The 18,511-nt window shown below is 45.0% G+C and overlaps 7 non-coding genes across 7 annotated transcripts; all 7 read left to right on the top strand.

Moving 5' to 3' along the window:
* Positions 1 to 550: 550 nt before the first annotated feature.
* On the top strand, positions 551 to 741 carry LOC130348765 (U2 spliceosomal RNA). The gene has a single exon (XR_008886252.1). It is a non-coding gene; the product is annotated as a U2 spliceosomal RNA (small nuclear RNA).
* Positions 742 to 2,834: 2,093 nt separating this feature from the next.
* LOC130348762 (U2 spliceosomal RNA) lies at positions 2,835 to 3,025 on the top strand. The gene has a single exon (XR_008886249.1). It is a non-coding gene; the product is annotated as a U2 spliceosomal RNA (small nuclear RNA).
* A 2,087-nt stretch (positions 3,026 to 5,112) lies between these two features.
* Positions 5,113 to 5,303, top strand: LOC130348785 (U2 spliceosomal RNA). Its single transcript, XR_008886269.1, has one exon. It is a non-coding gene; the product is annotated as a U2 spliceosomal RNA (small nuclear RNA).
* A 2,102-nt stretch (positions 5,304 to 7,405) lies between these two features.
* Positions 7,406 to 7,596, top strand: LOC130348797 (U2 spliceosomal RNA). Its single transcript, XR_008886280.1, has one exon. It is a non-coding gene; the product is annotated as a U2 spliceosomal RNA (small nuclear RNA).
* A 2,091-nt stretch (positions 7,597 to 9,687) lies between these two features.
* On the top strand, positions 9,688 to 9,878 carry LOC130348809 (U2 spliceosomal RNA). The gene has a single exon (XR_008886291.1). It is a non-coding gene; the product is annotated as a U2 spliceosomal RNA (small nuclear RNA).
* Positions 9,879 to 11,967: 2,089 nt separating this feature from the next.
* Positions 11,968 to 12,158, top strand: LOC130348821 (U2 spliceosomal RNA). The gene has a single exon (XR_008886302.1). It is a non-coding gene; the product is annotated as a U2 spliceosomal RNA (small nuclear RNA).
* Positions 12,159 to 14,246: 2,088 nt separating this feature from the next.
* LOC130348766 (U2 spliceosomal RNA) lies at positions 14,247 to 14,437 on the top strand. The gene has a single exon (XR_008886253.1). It is a non-coding gene; the product is annotated as a U2 spliceosomal RNA (small nuclear RNA).
* Positions 14,438 to 18,511: the final 4,074 nt, after the last annotated feature.

The following is an 18,511-nucleotide window of genomic DNA, read 5'->3' on the forward strand; positions in this document are numbered from 1 at the left end:
CAAAGGGATTTGTGATGTCACCTAGAACCTTCACAGCAGCGACAGCTTTATGAGGAGCATCAGCACTGCTCTGCCTGAGCAGAACCATCACCGCCATAGGTTGTCAAATAACCCGGATTTAACCCACACAGGTAAGTCCAATGGGGTGCAGGCATGTCCTCTATGCTTACAGCTTCCCGTGGGTGTTGGTTTGATACCGTTTGGGGACAGCCAAGGAGGCATCTGCAGGCAACAAAGGTAGGTGTGTGCTTGTGTGTGTGTTTCCTATGCAGATCCTAAGCCCAGTGTCACATGCAAGTAGGAGGAGTAAGAAGGGTTCCTGGCAAATCCGGGTTATGGATTGCATTTAAAAAGGCCCCGTGGGAGTGCAATGGGCCCCTGTCTTGCTGCTTAGCAATAATGGTATGGGTTTAGGTTCTGCTGTGTGTACTGGTGGTTGACTGCCCCCCAGCCCAGAGTGTGCATGGAAAATTGTCTGGCAGCCTCCCTGACAGCAAGCAGTGATAGTGCCCATGAAGGGGACCTTGTTGGGCCCGCCCCTTTCACGGTTATCGCTTCTCGGCCTTTTGGCTAAGATCAAGTGTAGTATCTGTTCTTATCAGTTTAATATCTGATACGTCCCCTATCTGGGGACCATATATTAAATGGATTTTTGAGAACGGGGGTCGATTTCGAAGCTTGCTTCCGTCGCCCTATGCATTGACCCGATATGGCAGTATCTTCGGGTACAGTGCACCACCCCCTTACAGGGTTAAAAAGAAAGATTCCTACTTTCATTGCTACCTGCTTGCTGGCTAGCCAGCTAGCCAGCCCTGTGGGCCTTGCTGCTGCTGCAGCCAATAAACAAAAGGTGGTGCTGCTGCTGCTTCTGCTGCTTCTGCTTCTGCTTGTGTCTGGCCCCTGTTGGAGCGTCCAGGCACAGGACTTCTGCTGCTGCTGACTAAATGGCCTCCTTAATTGGATCATTTGAGTAGCCAGCACACCTGTGCAGGTAGGGCATGACATGATAGGCAGCTGCCTTGATAGCGGGTGGGTGCTGAATGTTCCTAATTGACAAAATAAGATTAATGCTTATGAAGAAATATAAAATCTCATCCCTTCCCCAATATCGCGCCACACCCCTACCCCTTAATTCCCTGGTTGAACGTGATGGACATATGTCTTTTTTCGACCGTACTAACTATGTAACTATGTAACATAACATGGGGGGGGGGGGGGTCTCCTGGCTGTTCACACAGGTGTGTCATTGCTGTACATTGACCATGCATTGCTTCTGTGGTATTGCAAAGGCAAAGACAAATGCTTCCAGCCATCCATTGCACTAATGGATTGGTCATCAGCTGGCTGTCTATGTCCCGCATCAATATAGACCAAAGTACAGAGGGTTAGGCTATGCTATTGTGCACCTACCTGATGCATCAGAAGGTGCGAGGCCCTTGCTAAATTCTGTGCACAGACTTTGAGATCTATGCTTTAGACTGTATCTAAACCTGCTCCAACATGGACTGACATTCTGGCCTACTTTCAGCCGATGCGACTTGTCTGTCGCTGAACAGTCGCTTTTTATGTATTCAGCACCTATGTATAATGTTGTAAAAATGCTCTAGAAGCTAAAGTCGCAGAAATGTCACACATATTTGGCCTGCAACTTTCTGTGCGACAAATTCAGACAGGAAAAATCAGTATAAATCCTTAGAAAATTATCCCCCAGTGTCTCCATCTGCTGGCGGTATTGAATAAGCATTGCTGCACTGATGGGGTATGCATTAGACGAAAAAAAAGAAGAAAAAGAAGAATAATACGCCCAGAAAAGAGGCGAAAAGGAGAAAAACGTAAAAAAACGTGAAAAAAAAGTAAGAGGAAGAGAAGGGAAAAAAAGGTGGAAATGGGTTTAAAAGTGATTTCGGCGGAGAAATATATATATATATATATATATATATATATATATATATATATATATATGCGCACACACACACATAGATATAAACGTATTCTCCGTTGAGATATTGCAGCCGCTGCTGTGTCCAGGCCCAGGAGCCTTAGCACTGTGCTGTGATGTCACTCAATACCACTGACATCACTAGGTGTAAACAACATCTCTCCTTTGCTGTGTATGTGACTATGGAGCTGTTTGGTGATGTCGTCTATTACGGCCTTCATAGAAGCAACAGGAGATTGTTGCATCCATCTTGAACCCTCAGAACTACAGTGCTATGATGTCACTCACTTCCACAGGCCTTGCAGAGTGTAAACAACAACAACCCAGCTTTGTTGTGTATGTAACCAAAGGGATTTGTGATGTCACCTAGAACCTTCACAGCAGCGACAGCTTTATGAGGAGCATCAGCACTGCTCTGCCTGAGCAGAACCATCACCGCCATAGGTTGTCAAATAACCCGGATTTAACCCACACAGGTAAGTCCAATGGGGTGCAGGCATGTCCTCTATGCTTACAGCTTCCCGTGGGTGTTGGTTTGATACCGTTTGGGGACAGCCAAGGAGGCATCTGCAGGCAACAAAGGTAGGTGTGTGCTTGTGTGTGTGTTTCCTATGCAGATCCTAAGCCCAGTGTCACATGCAAGTAGGAGGAGTAAGAAGGGTTCCTGGCAAATCCGGGTTATGGATTGCATTTAAAAAGGCCCCGTGGGAGTGCAATGGGCCCCTGTCTTGCTGCTTAGCAATAATGGTATGGGTTTAGGTTCTGCTGTGTGTACTGGTGGTTGACTGCCCCCCAGCCCAGAGTGTGCATGGAAAATTGTCTGGCAGCCTCCCTGACAGCAAGCAGTGATAGTGCCCATGAAGGGGACCTTGTTGGGCCCGCCCCTTTCACGGTTATCGCTTCTCGGCCTTTTGGCTAAGATCAAGTGTAGTATCTGTTCTTATCAGTTTAATATCTGATACGTCCCCTATCTGGGGACCATATATTAAATGGATTTTTGAGAACGGGGGCCGATTTCGAAGCTTGCTTCCGTCGCCCTATGCATTGACCCGATATGGCAGTATCTTCGGGTACAGTGCACCACCCCCTTACAGGGTTAAAAAGAAAGATTCCTACTTTCATTGCTACCTGCTTGCTGGCTAGCCAGCTAGCCAGCCCTGTGGGCCTTGCTGCTGCTGCAGCCAATAAACAAAAGGTGGTGCTGCTGCTGCTTCTGCTGCTTCTGCTTCTGCTTGTGTCTGGCCCCTGTTGGAGCGTCCAGGCACAGGACTTCTGCTGCTGCTGACTAAATGGCCTCCTTAATTGGATCATTTGAGTAGCCAGCACACCTGTGCAGGTAGGGCATGACATGATAGGCAGCTGCCTTGATAGCGGGTGGGTGCTGAATGTTCCTAATTGACAAAATAAGATTAATGCTTATGAAGAAATATAAAATCTCATCCCTTCCCCAATATCGCGCCACACCCCTACCCCTTAATTCCCTGGTTGAACGTGATGGACATATGTCTTTTTTCGACCGTACTAACTATGTAACTATGTAACATAACATGGGGGGGGGGGGGGTCTCCTGGCTGTTCACACAGGTGTGTCATTGCTGTACATTGACCATGCATTGCTTCTGTGGTATTGCAAAGGCAAAGACAAATGCTTCCAGCCATCCATTGCACTAATGGATTGGTCATCAGCTGGCTGTCTATGTCCCGCATCAATATAGACCAAAGTACAGAGGGTTAGGCTATGCTATTGTGCACCTACCTGATGCATCAGAAGGTGCGAGGCCCTTGCTAAATTCTGTGCACAGACTTTGAGATCTATGCTTTAGACTGTATCTAAACCTGCTCCAACATGGACTGACATTCTGGCCTACTTTCAGCCGATGCGACTTGTCTGTCGCTGAACAGTCGCTTTTTATGTATTCAGCACCTATGTATAATGTTGTAAAAATGCTCTAGAAGCTAAAGTCGCAGAAATGTCACACATATTTGGCCTGCAACTTTCTGTGCGACAAATTCAGACAGGAAAAATCAGTATAAATCCTTAGAAAATTATCCCCCAGTGTCTCCATCTGCTGGCGGTATTGAATAAGCATTGCTGCACTGATGGGGTATGCATTAGACGAAAAAAAAGAAGAAAAAGAAGAATAATACGCCCAGAAAAGAGGCGAAAAGGAGAAAAACGTAAAAAAACGTGAAAAAAAAGTAAGAGGAAGAGAAGGGAAAAAAAGGTGGAAATGGGTTTAAAAGTGATTTCGGCGGAGAAATATATATATATATATATATATATATATATATATATATATATGCGCACACACACACATAGATATAAACGTATTCTCCGTTGAGATATTGCAGCCGCTGCTGTGTCCAGGCCCAGGAGCCTTAGCACTGTGCTGTGATGTCACTCAATACCACTGACATCACTAGGTGTAAACAACATCTCTCCTTTGCTGTGTATGTGACTATGGAGCTGTTTGGTGATGTCGTCTATTACGGCCTTCATAGAAGCAACAGGAGATTGTTGCATCCATCTTGAACCCTCAGAACTACAGTGCTATGATGTCACTCACTTCCACAGGCCTTGCAGAGTGTAAACAACAACAACCCAGCTTTGTTGTGTATGTAACCAAAGGGATTTGTGATGTCACCTAGAACCTTCACAGCAGCGACAGCTTTATGAGGAGCATCAGCACTGCTCTGCCTGAGCAGAACCATCACCGCCATAGGTTGTCAAATAACCCGGATTTAACCCACACAGGTAAGTCCAATGGGGTGCAGGCATGTCCTCTATGCTTACAGCTTCCCGTGGGTGTTGGTTTGATACCGTTTGGGGACAGCCAAGGAGGCATCTGCAGGCAACAAAGGTAGGTGTGTGCTTGTGTGTGTGTTTCCTATGCAGATCCTAAGCCCAGTGTCACATGCAAGTAGGAGGAGTAAGAAGGGTTCCTGGCAAATCCGGGTTATGGATTGCATTTAAAAAGGCCCCGTGGGAGTGCAATGGGCCCCTGTCTTGCTGCTTAGCAATAATGGTATGGGTTTAGGTTCTGCTGTGTGTACTGGTGGTTGACTGCCCCCCAGCCCAGAGTGTGCATGGAAAATTGTCTGGCAGCCTCCCTGACAGCAAGCAGTGATAGTGCCCATGAAGGGGACCTTGTTGGGCCCGCCCCTTTCACGGTTATCGCTTCTCGGCCTTTTGGCTAAGATCAAGTGTAGTATCTGTTCTTATCAGTTTAATATCTGATACGTCCCCTATCTGGGGACCATATATTAAATGGATTTTTGAGAACGGGGGCCGATTTCGAAGCTTGCTTCCGTCGCCCTATGCATTGACCCGATATGGCAGTATCTTCGGGTACAGTGCACCACCCCCTTACAGGGTTAAAAAGAAAGATTCCTACTTTCATTGCTACCTGCTTGCTGGCTAGCCAGCTAGCCAGCCCTGTGGGCCTTGCTGCTGCTGCAGCCAATAAACAAAAGGTGGTGCTGCTGCTGCTTCTGCTGCTTCTGCTTCTGCTTGTGTCTGGCCCCTGTTGGAGCGTCCAGGCACAGGACTTCTGCTGCTGCTGACTAAATGGCCTCCTTAATTGGATCATTTGAGTAGCCAGCACACCTGTGCAGGTAGGGCATGACATGATAGGCAGCTGCCTTGATAGCGGGTGGGTGCTGAATGTTCCTAATTGACAAAATAAGATTAATGCTTATGAAGAAATATAAAATCTCATCCCTTCCCCAATATCGCGCCACACCCCTACCCCTTAATTCCCTGGTTGAACGTGATGGACATATGTCTTTTTTCGACCGTACTAACTATGTAACTATGTAACATAACATGGGGGGGGGGGGGGGTCTCCTGGCTGTTCACACAGGTGTGTCATTGCTGTACATTGACCATGCATTGCTTCTGTGGTATTGCAAAGGCAAAGACAAATGCTTCCAGCCATCCATTGCACTAATGGATTGGTCATCAGCTGGCTGTCTATGTCCCGCATCAATATAGACCAAAGTACAGAGGGTTAGGCTATGCTATTGTGCACCTACCTGATGCATCAGAAGGTGCGAGGCCCTTGCTAAATTCTGTGCACAGACTTTGAGATCTATGCTTTAGACTGTATCTAAACCTGCTCCAACATGGACTGACATTCTGGCCTACTTTCAGCCGATGCGACTTGTCTGTCGCTGAACAGTCGCTTTTTATGTATTCAGCACCTATGTATAATGTTGTAAAAATGCTCTAGAAGCTAAAGTCGCAGAAATGTCACACATATTTGGCCTGCAACTTTCTGTGCGACAAATTCAGACAGGAAAAATCAGTATAAATCCTTAGAAAATTATCCCCCAGTGTCTCCATCTGCTGGCGGTATTGAATAAGCATTGCTGCACTGATGGGGTATGCATTAGACGAAAAAAAAGAAGAAAAAGAAGAATAATACGCCCAGAAAAGAGGCGAAAAGGAGAAAAACGTAAAAAAACGTGAAAAAAAAGTAAGAGGAAGAGAAGGGAAAAAAAGGTGGAAATGGGTTTAAAAGTGATTTCGGCGGAGAAATATATATATATATATATATATATATATATATATATATATATATATATATATATATGCGCACACACACACATAGATATAAACGTATTCTCCGTTGAGATATTGCAGCCGCTGCTGTGTCCAGGCCCAGGAGCCTTAGCACTGTGCTGTGATGTCACTCAATACCACTGACATCACTAGGTGTAAACAACATCTCTCCTTTGCTGTGTATGTGACTATGGAGCTGTTTGGTGATGTCGTCTATTACGGCCTTCATAGAAGCAACAGGAGATTGTTGCATCCATCTTGAACCCTCAGAACTACAGTGCTATGATGTCACTCACTTCCACAGGCCTTGCAGAGTGTAAACAACAACAACCCAGCTTTGTTGTGTATGTAACCAAAGGGATTTGTGATGTCACCTAGAACCTTCACAGCAGCGACAGCTTTATGAGGAGCATCAGCACTGCTCTGCCTGAGCAGAACCATCACCGCCATAGGTTGTCAAATAACCCGGATTTAACCCACACAGGTAAGTCCAATGGGGTGCAGGCATGTCCTCTATGCTTACAGCTTCCCGTGGGTGTTGGTTTGATACCGTTTGGGGACAGCCAAGGAGGCATCTGCAGGCAACAAAGGTAGGTGTGTGCTTGTGTGTGTGTTTCCTATGCAGATCCTAAGCCCAGTGTCACATGCAAGTAGGAGGAGTAAGAAGGGTTCCTGGCAAATCCGGGTTATGGATTGCATTTAAAAAGGCCCCGTGGGAGTGCAATGGGCCCCTGTCTTGCTGCTTAGCAATAATGGTATGGGTTTAGGTTCTGCTGTGTGTACTGGTGGTTGACTGCCCCCCAGCCCAGAGTGTGCATGGAAAATTGTCTGGCAGCCTCCCTGACAGCAAGCAGTGATAGTGCCCATGAAGGGGACCTTGTTGGGCCCGCCCCTTTCACGGTTATCGCTTCTCGGCCTTTTGGCTAAGATCAAGTGTAGTATCTGTTCTTATCAGTTTAATATCTGATACGTCCCCTATCTGGGGACCATATATTAAATGGATTTTTGAGAACGGGGGCCGATTTCGAAGCTTGCTTCCGTCGCCCTATGCATTGACCCGATATGGCAGTATCTTCGGGTACAGTGCACCACCCCCTTACAGGGTTAAAAAGAAAGATTCCTACTTTCATTGCTACCTGCTTGCTGGCTAGCCAGCTAGCCAGCCCTGTGGGCCTTGCTGCTGCTGCAGCCAATAAACAAAAGGTGGTGCTGCTGCTGCTTCTGCTGCTTCTGCTTCTGCTTGTGTCTGGCCCCTGTTGGAGCGTCCAGGCACAGGACTTCTGCTGCTGTTGACTAAATGGCCTCCTTAATTGGATCATTTGAGTAGCCAGCACACCTGTGCAGGTAGGGCATGACATGATAGGCAGCTGCCTTGATAGCGGGTGGGTGCTGAATGTTCCTAATTGACAAAATAAGATTAATGCTTATGAAGAAATATAAAATCTCATCCCTTCCCCAATATCGCGCCACACCCCTACCCCTTAATTCCCTGGTTGAACGTGATGGACATATGTCTTTTTTCGACCGTACTAACTATGTAACTATGTAACATAACATGGGGGGGGGGGGGGTCTCCTGGCTGTTCACACAGGTGTGTCATTGCTGTACATTGACCATGCATTGCTTCTGTGGTATTGCAAAGGCAAAGACAAATGCTTCCAGCCATCCATTGCACTAATGGATTGGTCATCAGCTGGCTGTCTATGTCCCGCATCAATATAGACCAAAGTACAGAGGGTTAGGCTATGCTATTGTGCACCTACCTGATGCATCAGAAGGTGCGAGGCCCTTGCTAAATTCTGTGCACAGACTTTGAGATCTATGCTTTAGACTGTATCTAAACCTGCTCCAACATGGACTGACATTCTGGCCTACTTTCAGCCGATGCGACTTGTCTGTCGCTGAACAGTCGCTTTTTATGTATTCAGCACCTATGTATAATGTTGTAAAAATGCTCTAGAAGCTAAAGTCGCAGAAATGTCACACATATTTGGCCTGCAACTTTCTGTGCGACAAATTCAGACAGGAAAAATCAGTATAAATCCTTAGAAAATTATCCCCCAGTGTCTCCATCTGCTGGCGGTATTGAATAAGCATTGCTGCACTGATGGGGTATGCATTAGACGAAAAAAAAGAAGAAAAAGAAGAATAATACGCCCAGAAAAGAGGCGAAAAGGAGAAAAACGTAAAAAAACGTGAAAAAAAAGTAAGAGGAAGAGAAGGGAAAAAAAGGTGGAAATGGGTTTAAAAGTGATTTCGGCGGAGAAATATATATATATATATATATATATATATATATATATATATATATATGCGCACACACACACATAGATATAAACGTATTCTCCGTTGAGATATTGCAGCCGCTGCTGTGTCCAGGCCCAGGAGCCTTAGCACTGTGCTGTGATGTCACTCAATACCACTGACATCACTAGGTGTAAACAACATCTCTCCTTTGCTGTGTATGTGACTATGGAGCTGTTTGGTGATGTCGTCTATTACGGCCTTCATAGAAGCAACAGGAGATTGTTGCATCCATCTTGAACCCTCAGAACTACAGTGCTATGATGTCACTCACTTCCACAGGCCTTGCAGAGTGTAAACAACAACAACCCAGCTTTGTTGTGTATGTAACCAAAGGGATTTGTGATGTCACCTAGAACCTTCACAGCAGCGACAGCTTTATGAGGAGCATCAGCACTGCTCTGCCTGAGCAGAACCATCACCGCCATAGGTTGTCAAATAACCCGGATTTAACCCACACAGGTAAGTCCAATGGGGTGCAGGCATGTCCTCTATGCTTACAGCTTCCCGTGGGTGTTGGTTTGATACCGTTTGGGGACAGCCAAGGAGGCATCTGCAGGCAACAAAGGTAGGTGTGTGCTTGTGTGTGTGTTTCCTATGCAGATCCTAAGCCCAGTGTCACATGCAAGTAGGAGGAGTAAGAAGGGTTCCTGGCAAATCCGGGTTATGGATTGCATTTAAAAAGGCCCCGTGGGAGTGCAATGGGCCCCTGTCTTGCTGCTTAGCAATAATGGTATGGGTTTAGGTTCTGCTGTGTGTACTGGTGGTTGACTGCCCCCCAGCCCAGAGTGTGCATGGAAAATTGTCTGGCAGCCTCCCTGACAGCAAGCAGTGATAGTGCCCATGAAGGGGACCTTGTTGGGCCCGCCCCTTTCACGGTTATCGCTTCTCGGCCTTTTGGCTAAGATCAAGTGTAGTATCTGTTCTTATCAGTTTAATATCTGATACGTCCCCTATCTGGGGACCATATATTAAATGGATTTTTGAGAACGGGGGCCGATTTCGAAGCTTGCTTCCGTCGCCCTATGCATTGACCCGATATGGCAGTATCTTCGGGTACAGTGCACCACCCCCTTACAGGGTTAAAAAGAAAGATTCCTACTTTCATTGCTACCTGCTTGCTGGCTAGCCAGCTAGCCAGCCCTGTGGGCCTTGCTGCTGCTGCAGCCAATAAACAAAAGGTGGTGCTGCTGCTGCTTCTGCTGCTTCTGCTTCTGCTTGTGTCTGGCCCCTGTTGGAGCGTCCAGGCACAGGACTTCTGCTGCTGTTGACTAAATGGCCTCCTTAATTGGATCATTTGAGTAGCCAGCACACCTGTGCAGGTAGGGCATGACATGATAGGCAGCTGCCTTGATAGCGGGTGGGTGCTGAATGTTCCTAATTGACAAAATAAGATTAATGCTTATGAAGAAATATAAAATCTCATCCCTTCCCCAATATCGCGCCACACCCCTACCCCTTAATTCCCTGGTTGAACGTGATGGACATATGTCTTTTTTCGACCGTACTAACTATGTAACTATGTAACATAACATGGGGGGGGGGGGGGTCTCCTGGCTGTTCACACAGGTGTGTCATTGCTGTACATTGACCATGCATTGCTTCTGTGGTATTGCAAAGGCAAAGACAAATGCTTCCAGCCATCCATTGCACTAATGGATTGGTCATCAGCTGGCTGTCTATGTCCCGCATCAATATAGACCAAAGTACAGAGGGTTAGGCTATGCTATTGTGCACCTACCTGATGCATCAGAAGGTGCGAGGCCCTTGCTAAATTCTGTGCACAGACTTTGAGATCTATGCTTTAGACTGTATCTAAACCTGCTCCAACATGGACTGACATTCTGGCCTACTTTCAGCCGATGCGACTTGTCTGTCGCTGAACAGTCGCTTTTTATGTATTCAGCACCTATGTATAATGTTGTAAAAATGCTCTAGAAGCTAAAGTCGCAGAAATGTCACACATATTTGGCCTGCAACTTTCTGTGCGACAAATTCAGACAGGAAAAATCAGTATAAATCCTTAGAAAATTATCCCCCAGTGTCTCCATCTGCTGGCGGTATTGAATAAGCATTGCTGCACTGATGGGGTATGCATTAGACGAAAAAAAAGAAGAAAAAGAAGAATAATACGCCCAGAAAAGAGGCGAAAAGGAGAAAAACGTAAAAAAACGTGAAAAAAAAGTAAGAGGAAGAGAAGGGAAAAAAAGGTGGAAATGGGTTTAAAAGTGATTTCGGCGGAGAAATATATATATATATATATATATATATATATATATATATATATATGCGCACACACACACATAGATATAAACGTATTCTCCGTTGAGATATTGCAGCCGCTGCTGTGTCCAGGCCCAGGAGCCTTAGCACTGTGCTGTGATGTCACTCAATACCACTGACATCACTAGGTGTAAACAACATCTCTCCTTTGCTGTGTATGTGACTATGGAGCTGTTTGGTGATGTCGTCTATTACGGCCTTCATAGAAGCAACAGGAGATTGTTGCATCCATCTTGAACCCTCAGAACTACAGTGCTATGATGTCACTCACTTCCACAGGCCTTGCAGAGTGTAAACAACAACAACCCAGCTTTGTTGTGTATGTAACCAAAGGGATTTGTGATGTCACCTAGAACCTTCACAGCAGCGACAGCTTTATGAGGAGCATCAGCACTGCTCTGCCTGAGCAGAACCATCACCGCCATAGGTTGTCAAATAACCCGGATTTAACCCACACAGGTAAGTCCAATGGGGTGCAGGCATGTCCTCTATGCTTACAGCTTCCCGTGGGTGTTGGTTTGATACCGTTTGGGGACAGCCAAGGAGGCATCTGCAGGCAACAAAGGTAGGTGTGTGCTTGTGTGTGTGTTTCCTATGCAGATCCTAAGCCCAGTGTCACATGCAAGTAGGAGGAGTAAGAAGGGTTCCTGGCAAATCCGGGTTATGGATTGCATTTAAAAAGGCCCCGTGGGAGTGCAATGGGCCCCTGTCTTGCTGCTTAGCAATAATGGTATGGGTTTAGGTTCTGCTGTGTGTACTGGTGGTTGACTGCCCCCCAGCCCAGAGTGTGCATGGAAAATTGTCTGGCAGCCTCCCTGACAGCAAGCAGTGATAGTGCCCATGAAGGGGACCTTGTTGGGCCCGCCCCTTTCACGGTTATCGCTTCTCGGCCTTTTGGCTAAGATCAAGTGTAGTATCTGTTCTTATCAGTTTAATATCTGATACGTCCCCTATCTGGGGACCATATATTAAATGGATTTTTGAGAACGGGGGCCGATTTCGAAGCTTGCTTCCGTCGCCCTATGCATTGACCCGATATGGCAGTATCTTCGGGTACAGTGCACCACCCCCTTACAGGGTTAAAAAGAAAGATTCCTACTTTCATTGCTACCTGCTTGCTGGCTAGCCAGCTAGCCAGCCCTGTGGGCCTTGCTGCTGCTGCAGCCAATAAACAAAAGGTGGTGCTGCTGCTGCTTCTGCTGCTTCTGCTTCTGCTTGTGTCTGGCCCCTGTTGGAGCGTCCAGGCACAGGACTTCTGCTGCTGCTGACTAAATGGCCTCCTTAATTGGATCATTTGAGTAGCCAGCACACCTGTGCAGGTAGGGCATGACATGATAGGCAGCTGCCTTGATAGCGGGTGGGTGCTGAATGTTCCTAATTGACAAAATAAGATTAATGCTTATGAAGAAATATAAAATCTCATCCCTTCCCCAATATCGCGCCACACCCCTACCCCTTAATTCCCTGGTTGAACGTGATGGACATATGTCTTTTTTCGACCGTACTAACTATGTAACTATGTAACATAACATGGGGGGGGGGGTCTCCTGGCTGTTCACACAGGTGTGTCATTGCTGTACATTGACCATGCATTGCTTCTGTGGTATTGCAAAGGCAAAGACAAATGCTTCCAGCCATCCATTGCACTAATGGATTGGTCATCAGCTGGCTGTCTATGTCCCGCATCAATATAGACCAAAGTACAGAGGGTTAGGCTATGCTATTGTGCACCTACCTGATGCATCAGAAGGTGCGAGGCCCTTGCTAAATTCTGTGCACAGACTTTGAGATCTATGCTTTAGACTGTATCTAAACCTGCTCCAACATGGACTGACATTCTGGCCTACTTTCAGCCGATGCGACTTGTCTGTCGCTGAACAGTCGCTTTTTATGTATTCAGCACCTATGTATAATGTTGTAAAAATGCTCTAGAAGCTAAAGTCGCAGAAATGTCACACATATTTGGCCTGCAACTTTCTGTGCGACAAATTCAGACAGGAAAAATCAGTATAAATCCTTAGAAAATTATCCCCCAGTGTCTCCATCTGCTGGCGGTATTGAATAAGCATTGCTGCACTGATGGGGTATGCATTAGACGAAAAAAAAGAAGAAAAAGAAGAATAATACGCCCAGAAAAGAGGCGAAAAGGAGAAAAACGTAAAAAAACGTGAAAAAAAAGTAAGAGGAAGAGAAGGGAAAAAAAGGTGGAAATGGGTTTAAAAGTGATTTCGGCGGAGAAATATATATATATATATATATATATATATATATATATATATATATATGCGCACACACACACATAGATATAAACGTATTCTCCGTTGAGATATTGCAGCCGCTGCTGTGTCCAGGCCCAGGAGCCTTAGCACTGTGCTGTGATGTCACTCAATACCACTGACATCACTAGGTGTAAACAACATCTCTCCTTTGCTGTGTATGTGACTATGGAGCTGTTTGGTGATGTCGTCTATTACGGCCTTCATAGAAGCAACAGGAGATTGTTGCATCCATCTTGAACCCTCAGAACTACAGTGCTATGATGTCACTCACTTCCACAGGCCTTGCAGAGTGTAAACAACAACAACCCAGCTTTGTTGTGTATGTAACCAAAGGGATTTGTGATGTCACCTAGAACCTTCACAGCAGCGACAGCTTTATGAGGAGCATCAGAACTGCTCTGCCTGAGCAGAACCATCACCGCCATAGGTTGTCAAATAACCCGGATTTAACCCACACAGGTAAGTCCAATGGGGTGCAGGCATGTCCTCTATGCTTACAGCTTCCCGTGGGTGTTGGTTTGATACCGTTTGGGGACAGCCAAGGAGGCATCTGCAGGCAACAAAGGTAGGTGTGTGCTTGTGTGTGTGTTTCCTATGCAGATCCTAAGCCCAGTGTCACATGCAAGTAGGAGGAGTAAGAAGGGTTCCTGGCAAATCCGGGTTATGGATTGCATTTAAAAAGGCCCCGTGGGAGTGCAATGGGCCCCTGTCTTGCTGCTTAGCAATAATGGTATGGGTTTAGGTTCTGCTGTGTGTACTGGTGGTTGACTGCCCCCCAGCCCAGAGTGTGCATGGAAAATTGTCTGGCAGCCTCCCTGACAGCAAGCAGTGATAGTGCCCATGAAGGGGACCTTGTTGGGCCCGCCCCTTTCACGGTTATCGCTTCTCGGCCTTTTGGCTAAGATCAAGTGTAGTATCTGTTCTTATCAGTTTAATATCTGATACGTCCCCTATCTGGGGACCATATATTAAATGGATTTTTGAGAACGGGGGTCGATTTCGAAGCTTGCTTCCGTCGCCCTATGCATTGACCCGATATGGCAGTATCTTCGGGTACAGTGCACCACCCCCTTACAGGGTTAAAAAGAAAGATTCCTACTTTCATTGCTACCTGCTTGCTGGCTAGCCAGCTAGCCAGCCCTGTGGGCCTTGCTGCTGCTGCAGCCAATAAACAAAAGGTGGTGCTGCTGCTGCTTCTGCTGCTTCTGCTTCTGCTTGTGTCTGGCCCCTGTTGGAGCGTCCAGGCACAGGACTTCTGCTGCTGCTGACTAAATGGCCTCCTTAATTGGATCATTTGAGTAGCCAGCACACCTGTGCAGGTAGGGCATGACATGATAGGCAGCTGCCTTGATAGCGGGTGGGTGCTGAATGTTCCTAATTGACAAAATAAGATTAATGCTTATGAAGAAATATAAAATCTCATCCCTTCCCCAATATCGCGCCACACCCCTACCCCTTAATTCCCTGGTTGAACGTGATGGACATATGTCTTTTTTCGACCGTACTAACTATGTAACTATGTAACATAACATGGGGGGGGGGGGGGTCTCCTGGCTGTTCACACAGGTGTGTCATTGCTGTACATTGACCATGCATTGCTTCTGTGGTATTGCAAAGGCAAAGACAAATGCTTCCAGCCATCCATTGCACTAATGGATTGGTCATCAGCTGGCTGTCTATGTCCCGCATCAATATAGACCAAAGTACAGAGGGTTAGGCTATGCTATTGTGCACCTACCTGATGCATCAGAAGGTGCGAGGCCCTTGCTAAATTCTGTGCACAGACTTTGAGATCTATGCTTTAGACTGTATCTAAACCTGCTCCAACATGGACTGACATTCTGGCCTACTTTCAGCCGATGCGACTTGTCTGTCGCTGAACAGTCGCTTTTTATGTATTCAGCACCTATGTATAATGTTGTAAAAATGCTCTAGAAGCTAAAGTCGCAGAAATGTCACACATATTTGGCCTGCAACTTTCTGTGCGACAAATTCAGACAGGAAAAATCAGTATAAATCCTTAGAAAATTATCCCCCAGTGTCTCCATCTGCTGGCGGTATTGAATAAGCATTGCTGCACTGATGGGGTATGCATTAGACGAAAAAAAAAGAAGAAAAAGAAGAATAATACGCCCAGAAAAGAGGCGAAAAGGAGAAAAACGTAAAAAAACGTGAAAAAAAAGTAAGAGGAAGAGAAGGGAAAAAAAGGTGGAAATGGGTTTAAAAGTGATTTCGGCGGAGAAATATATATATATATATATATATATGCAGATAGGGTCAGGCTGCTCCCCACTCTCGTGTTTGCTGCGCTATCTCGTGCTGCGGACACCGGTACCGCTCCCGGCTTAGTAGAACTCTCACAGAAAAGAAAACGTCCGGCACTCGAGAAAATGCAGGTAAAACTTGTCAATGGCTTTATTCACATGCTTAGGCAGGACACAATCTGACGCGTTTCGCACCCTCAGGTGCTTAGTCGTAGATAGACATACACTCAATAATGCAGGTTAAAATACACATGAGTTTGGTCACATGACCACATGAATCTTAATTAAAAACAGTTGGTTACAAAACATGGCATTGGGAATCATGATCACATTTTAATCGTTCGGAGAGAGTTCACACCAGGATGAAATCAATGCGGCTTTAAATTTCACATTACAAGTAACATTCAAATTTCAAACTTGAATAGTCCAAAGGCTAATCTACCAATACTACCGATATTCATATTGATTCAGGGGTGTATATTTAACCGCAATAACAATTTAAACTATATCTACACATAAGAATCCGAGATATTTTTATATATAAATCAATAACCTCATGGTGTGTATCACACTATGTGAACAACCCCCTATAATTTGCGACAATTCAAAATTTATTATATGTACCGATATTCATATTGGTTTAGAGGTACATATTTACCGAAATACGCACTTTAAACTATATCTAAACATCAAAATCCGAAATATTTTTATATATAAATCGATAACCGCATGATGTGCATCACGCCGTGTGAACATCCCCCTATAATTTACAACAATTCGAAATTTATTATATGTGCACAAGAAACGAAGAATGTAAGTTAGACCGGGGACTAAACTTGCGTGATTAATAATAAATTGTATACATCCACCATATTTACTTATTCCATTTATGCACACGTTAACATTAAATCCAATCTTTTATTTAATCCTTGCGGGAATCTTGTTCCCAAGAGGAACATCCAATGTGCCTCTCTATTGTATAATTTCTTTCTGAGATCGCCTCCCCTAGGTCCTAAGGTGACTTTTTCTACTCCCAATACTCGTAAATGGGTAGTGTCTCCTGAATGGGACTCTCTAAAGTGACGTGACAGCATAGACATGTTTGTCAAACTACTTTTAGCATCCGTAATATGTTTCCTGAACCTCACTTTTAGTGAATTCCCCGAGCATCCTACATATTGCAAATTGCACGCAATGCATGTGGCTACATATATGATGGATTTAGTATTACAATTGATGTATTGATGTATATTGTATGTTCTGTTTGTTGTGCAAGACGTTACCGTATTTGAATTCACCATATGTGTACATGTGATGCATCTGGTATGACCACATTTGCGATTACCTATATTCCTCAACCAGTCCCGATCCTTTACATTTTCCTTTTGACTAATAAATAGACTGGGTGAGACTCTGGTTCCAATAGTGGGGCCTCTCCTAGACACAATAGAAATACCTTCTGATAATAAGTCTCTTAATATTGGGTCTGTTTCTAATACCGGAATATATCTATTTATTATTTTCTTAATCTGCCCAAATTGGGTGCTGTATGAGGTCACGAAAAATGGTGGTCTATCTTTACTCGAATTTACATTTTCATTTTCGATTATATTTTTGGCTGATTTGTCTCCAACCTTATGTGAGTCCCTTCTATTCTGATGCCTGCTAGAATAGGATACTAGTTCCTCGCGTCCCCGTCCTTCTATTCTTATTTCTGCTTTTTTTAATATTTTTTCACTATAACCCCTCTGTTCCAATCTAGTATGAAGTTCCTCTGCCGCAATTTTAAATTGTGTCTCACTAGAGCAGTTACGTTTTATTCTACATAATTCGCCATAGGGAATATTATCCAGGACATGTCGTGGATGGCAGGAGGAGGCTAACAAAATGGAGTTAGAGGCTGTATCTTTTCTATAGGGGCGAATTTCTATGCCATCACTCCCACTAATCAACGAAATGTCCAAAAAATTAATTGTATTTTTATCAAAATGTGAGGTAAACCCCAAATTTAGGTTGTTATTCCCAATATACTTGACAAATTCCGAAAATAGTGTCTCTGTACCCCTCCAAATTATCAATAAATCGTCTATGTAGCGACTGATCCAGTGTATGTTATCATGATATGGATTTTTGTCACTGAAAATAAAAAGTTGCTCCCAGTGAAACATGTAGATATTTGCAAAAGACGGGGAATATTTGGCACCCATTGATGCTCCCCTGGTCTGCAGGTAGAAACCACCATCGAACACGAAGTAGTTGTGTTTAAGCAAAAACTCCGTGGCGATGGTGATAAATTCCCGCAGACCAGGGGAGTATGTGCTGAACTTTTCCATATGAATGGACAGGGCCTCGAGGCCTTTAGACCAGGGAATGCATGGATATAAGCCTATAACATCACACGTTGCCCATGACAACTGCTCATCCCACACGATTTTTTCTAAGATATTGATCACATGCTTAGTGTCTTGTGTAAACGTGGGGGTGATTTTAGTCAGGGGTTGGAGATGGTGATCCACCCACTCTCCAAGGCGCTCACCCAGCGACCCAATGCCAGCAACTATTGGCCGAAGGGGAGGTGGAAATACACCTTTATGTACCTTGGGGAGTGAGTGGAACACTGGGGTAACTGGATTCTCTACAAACAGATATTCTTCCAGTTTTTTGTTAATTGCCCCCAGTGCTACACCCTCTTCCAATATTTTCTTAAGTTCCATTTGGTACGTTTTAGTAGGGTCATTTCTTAATTTACAGTAAGTTGATGTGTCTAATAACATATCCTCATTGAGTTTTTTGTATAACCCTGAATCCAGAACAAGGGGTTATAGTGAAAAAATATTAAAAAAAGCAGAAATAAGAATAGAAGGACGGGGACGCGAGGA

The sequence above is a fragment of the Hyla sarda genome, unplaced genomic scaffold (genome assembly GCF_029499605.1).
Source record: "Hyla sarda isolate aHylSar1 unplaced genomic scaffold, aHylSar1.hap1 scaffold_887, whole genome shotgun sequence".
NCBI lineage: Eukaryota > Metazoa > Chordata > Amphibia > Anura > Hylidae > Hyla > Hyla sarda.